Raw genomic sequence first — 12071 nt, 5'->3', positions numbered from 1 at the left:
AACCATCCTCCCTTTAGAATATTAGCCCTCTTGGACTAGATGATCTTTAAAGATCCCTTCCAACTCGAACGATCCTAGAACAAATTCTACTTTTAGAAACAAGGAAGAACTTTCCTTACTTGAAATTTTTGTTTTGTAGATTAGCCTTCAAAAGTTCAAAAAATATGGAAAAGGCCAGGCTGGTCTGCTTTGAATATAACATTTAGATTTTCTTTCAGTTGTATTTGTCTGCTTATTCTTTTTATGTATTTAAATGTAGTAATATTATAGTATTTTAGTAGAAAGGATAAAACCTTGCAGTTGGGGGATATTAAAAAAGGTTATTAGAAGATTGTAAAACAATGATAAAGTAACAATTGATGCTGCTTAGGCAGATACTGATCATGCTAAGGAAATTAGAACATAGTCTTGTGGAGAGAAAAAGATAAGAATAAATGGGTCAGTGGAGAGAATGGGATAAGCGCAGTTTGCATCAGTGTTCACAAAGGTTGCAGGAATATCTGGTCTGGCCTATAGAAATAAACAGGCAGATAAACTAGGTTAAGATGAGAGAGAAGAGGAGAGGAGGAGAGACTTGAATGACCTGAGTGTATTAGTTGGTCACAGCATCACCAAAAGTTAAATGATGTGAAAAAGGCAAATGTGATCCCAGGAAGCATCAAGACAGAAATTTCCAGTGGAGAAAAAGAAGTAGTAACTGCACACAGGAGTCAGAAGAGAGGTGTCTGAATGTTCATACATGAACAGACAACCAAGAAATGCTAGAGGTGTTGCAGGAGACTGCCGTCAGAGACAAGGGAGGCTTCAGGAGGAATGATCTGTGAAATAACTATCAGAGTGGACAAGAGATGAGTTCACTTTTCAGAGCCCTTTGCACAGGTTTTCTACCAACAGACATATTGCAAGGGATTATATAATAAAATATGCATACATATATAGTTAAAGTTGTATATTAAAAGCTGATGTCAGCTTAAGGACACACCCAGAGACAGGGGGCTGAGGGTCTACAGGAAGAGCAATGGCAGGGGCCTGGACTGGTTGTTCATTCCTTAGGAACCTATTGTTTGGGTCACAATCTGTCATTCTGCCCCTTTGCTCTTCTAGGCTTGTGGAGGTGTGCTGGTGGCTGCTGTCTCCCCACGATGTGCCTAGGAGTAGCCAGGATAGGGTATTGGCTGGGCTTACAACACAATCAGTGTTGTTTGTCTGCTCCCCTTGGTGGGAGTACAGCTTTAATCACATATCCAAGGAATTATTACTAATGCATCATGTGCAATGTATTTGCTTGTTCAAGTTGGTCACCATACAAAGGCATTTCTGTAATAAAAGGGGTTGTGTGAATGGAAAATTTCTGCATCTACAACAGCGATGCTATGGCTGGCCACACATCTGAGCTTCAGAAGAATCACACATCTCAGCACAATTTGCTGGCTGAGTCGAGAGCAAATCCCACGCTGAGCCACAAATCACAGAAGAAGCTCAGAGCCACCTTTTGAGCTCCATTGAGAAGCTGAGGAGGCAGCTGAGATGGAGGCAATGCTGAAATAGAGTAGGCTCTTAACTGTCATCAGAACAACAGGATGAACACACTGCAGAGCCCTGAATCCAGCAGATAAAAGGAGCACTGACTGAGCTGCTCTTATTAGCATCTTTGTGAAGCTGCTATTCCTTAGAAAAAGACATGGATCTTTCTATATGTTGTCATTTATTTATTTATTTTTCACACATCACAACAAAGTATGATGCTAGTTTGACAGGGAAGAGATTTCTACTGATCCCTTTGCTTGGTTGAATGAAGTTATCCTAGTGAATGGCAAATAAACAGAACATAACAAAAGACTGAGTAAAGCTCCCGCTACTGAGGTTGAATCTTAGAAATGAGAAAAGACAGATTATTAATTCTATCGAATTGACAGCTCTTACTTCTAGTAATCTATATAAACTCCATATAATCACAACATTGCGTTGATTAGCTCACTGAAACGTAATCTGATTAGCGGTTCACAAGGTTACATTTAATCTGATTGTGCTAGTGCACAGCATTTCTAAGTAGTTGGTTCCATATTATTGCTGCTCATAATGAACTGTCTGTCCATTAAAATTCAGCATGTAAAAATGATTACCTATCACATTCTGTTGCTTTTTAGTTGTCTGCACACCTTGGTCATTTTTCCTGTATTTGAAATCATTTGTAAAGCCTGAATGGTTAACAAGATACATGTAGCATGTATTTTGTGTCATCATATGTTGCAGTCTTCATATGCTGTTTTTCTTTCTTTTTTGCTAATTTTGAGAGGACTTTCCTCCCAGCTAATACTGGCATACCCTGTTTTTGCACTTTCATGCTGTTGGTAGCCTCCCTGATGAAAAATACCCAACTTGATGAGTAGCTCCACAGCTCTATTTGCTGGAGGAAATTACAGCTCCAAGACAGGCTTTGCAGCAGTTTCAGTTTATTTCTGTAACCGATTAGTTCTTATATTAATCCCTATTAAGATAAGTAATTGTTTATAGAGAGCAGCAATAATAGCAATGCTAAGGTTTTCACCCTGCTCTTGTTTGTGTATTGAAAGTCATTCAGCTGTGAAAACTTATACTTCCATCTGGGGACTTCTGCAAGGGAAAAGGAAGGTCACCCTTTGCAAATGGACAACAAAAACATTTCATGCAGTAATTGTTGTTTTGTTAGAAGAGTTAAATCCAGGACAATGGAATTATGATTGGTCAGGAAAAAGGAAATGGAACAAAGAAACAATTTCAGCCTTGTTGTAAGGATGCTGCAACCCTACTGAATCCACTGAAATCACACCAGAACTGAATTGGTCTATGATAACTTTAAAGAGATAATCTGTATCAAGGTAGAGTGAAAAGTGTTAACTATTCAATATATTCATTAGAAGATTCATTAGCTGAACTAGCTTATATTTTATATTTATCCAAGTGTTCAGTGGTTCATATCTCAGAAAGCTGGGAGGGTGAAGAGCTTATTTTTCTGCTGTCCTCCTCACTATCTGTCCATTTCACTTTCCTATATCATGGAAGGAAACCCTTTTACTTTACCTTATCCAGAAGAAACTCAGCCTCTCTCTCTGCTGGAAGGATCAGTGCTGTAAATCTGGAGCCTTGCAGTGGAGATCAGAGATGCCACTAGTAAGACAAAAGGACAGCAGTGTACATGACCTTACCACAGCTCACATATTCTCTTTCCAAGCATGCTCCATGAGGAGTGTAAGCAGAAATATACTTCCATTTTCATTTGCTGGCTTGTGACAGCCTCGGCACTGAAATACTGTGTACCTATACGTCCCCCCAGGGATAAATGTGCTCCACACTTGCCTCCTTTCATCATGCCATTCCACACACTGCTCCATCTCCACATTAACAGTCTAAATGAGTTAGAGAAAGTCAGCTTGCAGCAAGCATGCATGTCTCACCATGTTGATTAAACACCTGCTTTTTATTCATGGCTCCTTCCGCTCTGATAAACATCAGAAACAGCCTAATTATACATTCCTCACTACTCAACTTGTGTTCATTAATAGTATCTATGCATATCTTTACATCACCCCTCAGAGACTCAGAGTTAGATTTTCAAAGGTTTTTAAGCAACTTATTCACAATCATTTCAATGAACTATAACAAGGATTTTCTCCACAAATCCTTACTTTCAGCAGAGCTGGTAGCTTGGAAAAACATTACACAAATCATCTGAGTATGAGGCAGAGAACAAACACTGCAATCGGCTATGGGTTTTGAGATTTCTTAACTAAGATTCACATTAGACAGAAAAAATAACTCTGAAACAGAGTCAGATTTTTGTTATATAATTGAAAATTACTAAATAAAGTGTATAGAACTGAAGTGTTCTGAAAAATGGGTTATCATGAAAAATGGCATGTTTCAGTATTGCCAGGATTTTTATCACTTGTGTTTTCCTCTAACAATATATATGTTATATATATATATAATTGGCAATAGAATTTCACCTGAGGAAATGTTTGTTGTCAGCTTACCATGTTTAAGGATTTTCTCTGGGATTCCAATGAAAATATGAACTGAATCCTCCCTCTGGGACCTGTTGAAACTCTAGTCTTGTAAACACTCATCTTTCAGTATAGTCACTGTGCAATATGGACACTTGTGCTCCTTCCTTCTTTCTGTAAAAAAACTCATCTCTAGAAATGCTCTGAATAAAACATAGTGAGACAACGTGAGATTTCTTCAGCGGAGCAGCCATAAGGCTAAAGTTGGCCAGCAACCCCTATCTGGAAGTTTTCCCACATCAACAAGAACAACAAGCTAGAAATCCTCAAAGCAAACAAATACAACATAATTGATTTCCATCCTGTTCTCTAGAAGTCAGAGATCAGATATACTCTAGCCTAAAACTTAAGGCTTTCTAGGGGTATTGGTGTGAACACAGATATTGTTGAAATTTAAGTATGTCCTTTGTAGTCTCTGAAAGGTCTCCAATGCCTGGCTTTCCTGTAGCGGAGAGAGCTACTCTTCAGCCACATATATTAGAGGGAAGTGTTTCTTTCTATCAAGTTTAACTCACTGTTCTTATCACCTTTATTGGCTCACCTTTTATTTTTGCATTGTGTAATGAATGAAGATTTGAAGCACTTGTGTTTTATATGTACTCATGAGGTCTCCTATTCCTTATTTCCTTCCTTCCATCTCCTGACTCACTTTGCTCACATTTTTAAGGCTTTGACTACAAAACACTGTCAGAACACAATATTGAATTATTTCATTTCCTAAAGTATTTGTGTATTTAACTCAGGAGATGCAGTGCTTCTAATGTAAATAAGAGGTAGGCTTGTGAGTGACTGAATATCTTTAGAGAAGGTGGAATAATAGATTGGTCAGTACTTGCTAAGGAGCATAAAGGCATTCCTCAGAATAATAAAATATTGAACCATTTCCAGAACTGGGAAAATGCATCCATGCAAAGCCTGAAGCATTTCTCTTTGTCAAATATCACTGGAGGAAACACATCAGTTGCTAGTGAAAACATTTTGCTTTAGAATAAACCAATTCAGAGTGTTCATCCAGAACAGAAAGCAGAAGAAAGATAATAGTATGTATGCTGTCAGATACACAGTCTGTTTGGCTTCCTATGCTTTGAACGCCAGATAATAACCATACATTTGTATGGAAGAGGGCTGGGGGAGCTTTGTGTCTGATACATGCTCCATGGATACGTGACTGGGAGAGAAACTATGGCTCTTCTCTCAAGTGTGTCTGTCATCATGATGAATTTCCTCAGTTACAGCAAAAAAATGAGGATCACATGGTCAGCTGCTGCAATGCTCCTTTGTCAGCCCAGAGAGTTTTTCCTGTGCTGTTATTAGGCAGTTTTATATTTTCTGTTACATTGGAAATATGCTCCATGAAAGGAAATCAGTGTCACCAAAAGATAAAAATTAATATAGTAGTCTACTGAAAGTCCTGCTGCTAGGCAGAAACAAAAATTAATGTGTATTATTTGTGATACCTTCATGAACTGGGTACAGCCAAGATCATCTAATATCCTGGAATAATAAATATGGCAGGAATCTCCAAAATTACCACTTACAGTGTATCCCATGATCTGAGAATATAAATTCGTTATTTTTTCAGGTACTCACAAAACATTTAGATTATTTTCTAACTTTTCAGAAAGTCTCTTGACTAACAACAGGGCTCTGTATTCAAAGTGTCTTTAATTTACATAGGACAACCACTATTAATGCTTAGGATAGATATCCATAGCAAATTTTACTCCAGTCTAAATACCACCATTTGATCTCTCTGCAAGTGTATCCACACAATAGAGCTGCCAAAAATAGGACTGATTTTAATGAAAGCTTCACCCACTGGATGGCTTTCTGCTTAACAGTAGAAGTAATCCCTGTAAGGATTTCTCTTGTGACAAAATGTAGAGCAGAGTCACATAAATGTAAAGAGGTAGGAAGAAGGACATAGAAAAGGAAGGAAAAGGGGGATAGAAGAGGGACAAAGTTGTGGCTATAGAGAAACTGCTCAGAACCCTTGACAAGGACTGCAATAGTCAATACTTCTAGGGGCTTGGAAAGGGGAAGATGGCACATTTAAGTGATCCTAAAGAAAAATTAGAATTTAACAGAATCCTCAATATGGGTGAGAGAAGATGAAAAGTATGAAGTTAGAAATTCAGATCTCCAGATTCTATGTTTAGGGGAACAAAAAGAAATCCAGATACAAAAGCGAATAAGGGAGAGAGGTTATTGAAATAATGAGTGTGTATGTGTATATGTTAAAAGCTGGAGTGGATAATGTGCTGCAGCATTTTGCTTGGAATAAGCTCTGCTTCATGTTTTACACTCAGTGAAATCTAAGATGGAGAAAGGAGTTCCTGGGTCTACCAAGATGGTCATGCCAGGCAACTGCAAAATTTTCAGCCCCTTTCGTGCAATGATATTGCAGATTTTGTGATGTAGCCCTACAAGAGAAAACAGAAGTTCTTAGACAGTTATTGTCCTTAACTAGTGGGTGCAGATATTACATCTTCCCATCTTCTTATCTATTATTGAACTTTAAGATATTTAACAGATTCAATACATGTTTCAAGTGATTTTTATTTTGTAAAGCTCTTTTCTTTATGGTCAGATACACTCTCTGTAAAACCAGAAATGATTTTAAACTCATCTGCCAAGAAAAACCTAACCATGTGTTTGTGATGCATGTGACGCTTGCCCACTGTTAAATGAACAATCTGCACCTGCCAGTTTTTACAACTGTTAAAGGAAAACTTAGTAATGAGTAACAGAAAAGTGTGCAGTTGATAGGTATGCTATTCTATTGTTAAATGTAATTTTGTAACACAATGGATTCCAGCCATCCTTTGAAGTTTTAAATTCAGCATCCTCCGAGATGAATGGCTAGAGCCTTAAAATGCACGTGATAAATAATACTGTAGCTACTATTTTATAATTCATACAGTTATTGTGAGCTATAATAGCTGTTCAGAAAGCTTTTCCAACCAAGAAGTTGGATTATATTTAACTTAAAAATGGGGGTTGAAAAAAGAGTCACTACAGATTTGAAATATGATTATTTATTTTTAAAAAAAAAAGTGCATTATTGTTATTTGCTTCTCTCCTATTCTTCATAAATTTAACATCTTCTCAACAATTCTACAAACCTTTGTGCCACTCTAGCCAAGCAAATGTGACACCTGTCAGAAAGAGCTAACAGCAAGGATGCATTTTCACAGTTGACTAGTTCACATCAGAGCAAAGGACTCTATGACATTAATTAGATTTTAAATAGTGCTTTCCAGAACACCTGTGTACATTTTTGTAGTTTGAGTTAAGGCAACAACAGTTTAGTGTAGAAATACTTGGATATAAGATTTGTCATTGTATGGGAAATTGGTGATCGCAGCCTGAACCTCTGATTAATCAGCTGAAGCAAGTGTTGGGTCAGCTGTGGGAGCACAGCTGAGAGTAATTTAGCTGTGCTCCTGGAAGGGATGGAGCTTGACTCCACCTCTTCTGGACCTCATTTAAAGGCTGACCACAGCTAAGGTAGTATCTCTTGGAGATTGTTCCCCAGTGGAGATTGCCTCAGTATTTCCCAGCAAAGGCATCCATATTGGTGAGTTCTTCCCTATAAATAACCTTTTGAATATCTGTTACCATCTTTGTATTATTCCACATTGCAGTCATCCAGGGAGGGAGATGGTCTCCTATCAAACTAAAGCTTTTTGGAAGGCTTTTCAGGCTGGTATTGGTACATGCTTTTGGCATCAGTGGTATTAAAGGCTCAGACTGAGACCTCTGCAAGAGTGCTGCCTCAGCAGATTTGTCTCATTGATGGAAAGAGCAACCACAATATCTGTACTGCACTGCTTGAAATTTTCCCTCAAGGAAAGCTAGAGAAGCATGGTAACAAAAGCAAGTTTGTTCCACTTTGCTAAAACTGGTTATTCGGTCTCTTTCTGAAGAGATTCAAATCCCTATTACCAGGGGGTCTATAACATGATAATAATGTTCGTTAAGTATAAAAGCTGTAATAAGGACACACAAGAAAGAGAAAAGTAAGGTAGGAAATCAACTGGCAAGAAGAGGAGTTAAAGTAAACAGAGGTAAATACAAGGAAAGCAAATTGTCAGTGACATCACAAGATTAAAAAAAAAAATCAGTAATGAAACACAGACTTGAAGATAGGTGTCTGAAATGTAAGCTGGAAGAGAATATGCTAGGACTGATTGATTCAGTTGTTAGGATAAGAGGAAAATATCTATTCATACAGTCCCTTCTGACTTTCCCCTCATTTCTGCAGATGAGGATATTTTCTCATTGAGGCAGTCTGGCTTCATTCCAAGACTTGTTTGCATGCCATAAAAGTAAAGGCAAGAGAACTTTCTTTCCATGCTAATTATGCTCTTTTGAAAGACTGTAGCACTGCACATGTGGGTGAAAGCCTGGTTAATGATTCATACCACACAGGTGACTAAAAACAGGAATAAAGCCAAGCACTGGTTGAGATGGTGGTGAGATTTCTGTTCTGATTAATTCCAGTTTTTTCCAGGCAAGATGTTTAACCTCATAATTTCCCCAGCTAATTCTGTGCAAAGCCAGCATTATTTCCAGGAGGGTCTGCATCTTCATTTTATTGAGAATATTAATGATTTACATTCCTTTTTGGCTAACAGTTTCTCAGCTGAATCCTCCCTCCATGAAAGTAAAATAAATAAACAAAAGACAATAAATTTCCTAATAACAATAGCCAAAGGAAAACGCAGGTCAAAGATTAATGAATAATGGTGGTATAAATGTGATATATACTGATAACCTGCTGTATACAACATCTTAAAATAATACTGACCTGCCAGAGTTCCTGGAAATATTCCAGTTTATCTGCTCTTCCTGGCAGAAGCACTTCCTACAGCAGGTCTTAATGCAGGAGTGGAGCAGCATTAGTCCTGGTACAGAGAACATTTCTCATTCTCTTCCCACAGAAGCCCTGGTATTTAGAAGGATTCTGTACACATGCAGAAGATCATACAAAGAATATGTATAATTCTTAGTTGAAAGAACAGATCAGTTTTGCACAATGAGGAAATGTCTTTGGGTTGAGATGGAACTGTCTCATACTAAGTGAATCAGAGACAATGTAGCTTATGCCTGAAATCAACAGGTAATATGTGTTTCTGTAGCAGTTTCGATTAATTATTGTAGCTTGGTATTTAGACTAGATTAAGTACCCAGCATGGTAAAACAGAATATCTTTTCTGTTTAGTCTTAACAAGGGAGAGGTAAATGTCTTTAATATCACAATAAAACATGACAGGAACAAGATTTTCTTAAGATCACCATATGTTAATTAGAGTCAGTGGATTCAGATTATTTTCATATCTTATGTCTCAGTGTCTTTAAATAAAATTTAACTGTCTGAGGAAGCTACTGCTAAGGATGTTTTAGTCAGAGTAAGACATATGAACAACCAAACAGTAAGATTTACAGTGGGGAAAGAAAAAGAACAGCAAAAAGTTTATATTTGGAAAGGGCAGCTGGGGAAAGATTTTAAACATGTTCAAACACCATCAGAAACACAGTCAAGTATGGCAAAATGAAAGCGAATTATATGCCTTAATTTTGAAATGAGAAAAATATGGCTTATAAAAATGCCTGAAACTTTTCAGGATTTAGTAATAACTGTATAATTCTTTTGTAGCACTACCTTCTCTCAGCATTCAGAAGCACAGTGAGTTAAACTCCTGTATGCTTGAACTGGGGAGTTCACCATCTTCTGCAATAAAGTACCCAGCTTTCAATTGAAAAACAAGTGAGTAAACAGAAATTACAATGAAGTACTGAAGTACTGAACCTAACAAGAAAATAACAGGAAGCTATCAGATCTGAGACTCAGATTCCAGTTAGCTAGGATTTGAAGTCCTCCCAACTGCAAGCGTCCCTTCTGTAAAAGTGAAAGGGCACTGCCAATATATTAGTTCACTTAAATGAAAGTAGAAGTGGTTGAGGGGAAACATCAATGATTTGATTGGTATTGAGGATGGATGGAGTTTCCTTTCAGTGTTATTTTTTTCTTTTTCCTTCTGATGGTTAAGTGTAGGCCTGTTGAACTATGGAATAGTGAACTGTTAAATGGGCAAGGTCTCTAATTAAATCGTTGTTCTAAAAGTTTAATACTGGCAAGGCCTCTTCCATCCTGTTGAGCCAATGTGAAGATGAAATATCTGAGATCTGGTCTCATTTCCTCTAGGCAGATGGGCTGCAATGAGAGGAAAGACCCACATGAGGTCATCCAAGGGCAGGGCAGCATGACAGAGTTGGCAACTTTCTCATAATCCTTATTTCTTTCCTTTTGAAGATGAAGGAGCAGACTCTGGCCATAAGTCAGTGCTGAGATCTCTGTATGTGCTTCTTCAGCATGATGGACAGATAAAAGGATGAAGACTCTACAAGATCATCTTTTCAACAGTCCCAGCTTGTGATAAGGCATGAACAGTCTTTTACTCAGCATCTTTCTGTCAAATGAAGGCTCATGTAATGGATGAGAGACATCCCTCCCTCCTGCCAGGTCAGGATTTCTGAGATTCATGGTACAGCTGGAGGTGGTGAACTGACAGAAATGCTTTGGAAGCTCTTTGCAGGTTTTAAGCACAACAGGAATTTTCTGATTTAAGCAAAAGGGAGAGTGGATCTGCCAATCAGCATGGAAAAAACAGAGCCCAGGAGTAAATACTGTGAGAAAACATATCGTGACTTCATGTACACAAGACATTTCAGCAATGCTATGATCTAATGGAGGTGGGCAGGAAAGAGAAAAACTATTTTTTTTCTAGGGTGTCTTCAGTAACTAGAAACATACCCTGTAAGGAGCCATCCTGATGGACAGTTTGTTGGTTCTTCTGTCACTGCAGCTTCAAGCCTGGAAGTCACTGGAAATCTCTGGTGTTCCCATGTTCTTGGCTGCTGACAGAACTGTTCATACAAATTGCAACAGTATGTCAGAGCTTTGAAATGGCTCAGTGGCAGCTGAGGCAAGAAGCAAAATTGCCATTATTACCCCTATGAGAAAGAATGAAGGAAAGATTTTTATGACAATTTTGTCAACGTTTAGCAATGCTGTTTTTAAGCAGCTTGAAACATACTTTCCAGTTTCAATGATGTTCAGCCTTTCCTTCCACATAGGCTTATAGTAGACCAGTGGCATACAACTGGCATGAGCTAGAGACAACAGATGCCTCTAATACAGTGCTACGACCTGGGCTGAAGCCCATGGAGAACTCAAAATATTCATTTAAGATTTTGCAGTGTTGTTTATAACCAAATATGGACAAGCAGCACAAATGAATTTGTAGCAGTGACTCCAGCAGACAGCTGCAGAACTACAAAAATGGAGCTGGAAGCAGGATGTAGCTCACAGAGCTAACAGCATAGCAAAGAGAAAGGAGGAAGAAAGAAAACAAATGGTAATTTAGAAAACACTGGATAATGCTGATGAAATGTGGTTTGACACCACTAGTGCTTCAAGACTAAGGGTATGAAACAGAATAATGCAAAAATAAATAAATAAATAAAAATTTAAAAAAAAATCCTGCCTTGAAAAAATCCTGCCTTGAATACTCTTGCTTTACAACAAGAAATACAATTTGGTCTGTAAACAAGAAGTAGGAATGAAAAACCTGTCTTAAAACTGCTTGTGAGAAGGAAAAGAGTAGTTCGTTATTTTATACCTATCTGTGCTTTTGTGCTATAATTTGAAGTTATCTTCAAATACCAGTACTTAATTCTTTGAACTCACATTTGTTCTATTCTGGTGTAGCAGAAATGCTAAGTCACGGCCTGAACCATTGATAGAGCGCCTGGTGGAAAGCAGGGACAACCCAGGGGTGCTCAGGTGCATGCAATGCTGCTGAGTGATCAGAAACAGGGGAGCCAGGATCCACCCCTTCCCAGACCTCATTTAAGGGTTGGATTTCTCCAGAATTTCTTGCTGGAGATCCCTGCCTACCAGAGATTTTCTAAAGGTGTGCAGTTTTTTCTTTCCTTTGTTTTTGAATCTATGGTTGCTAT

At 38.0% G+C, this 12071-nt stretch overlaps 1 long non-coding RNA gene across 2 annotated transcripts; it reads left to right on the top strand.

Annotated features, from left to right (window-relative positions):
• The first annotated feature begins 7584 nt into the window (after positions 1–7584).
• LOC107313174 lies at positions 7585–11730 on the top strand. 2 transcript variants are annotated; one of them, XR_001554858.1, is made up of 3 exons: positions 7585–7623; positions 9706–9816; positions 10363–11730. It is a non-coding gene; the product is annotated as an uncharacterized LOC107313174 (long non-coding RNA). The 2 variants fall into 2 exon arrangements; XR_001554857.1 differs by having other exon boundaries at positions 10255–11730.
• Positions 11731–12071: the final 341 nt, after the last annotated feature.

This window comes from Coturnix japonica, chromosome 4 (genome assembly GCF_001577835.2).
Source record: "Coturnix japonica isolate 7356 chromosome 4, Coturnix japonica 2.1, whole genome shotgun sequence".
Classification (NCBI taxonomy): domain Eukaryota; kingdom Metazoa; phylum Chordata; class Aves; order Galliformes; family Phasianidae; genus Coturnix; species Coturnix japonica.
This window is presented reverse-complemented; position numbering and strand designations above follow the sequence as displayed.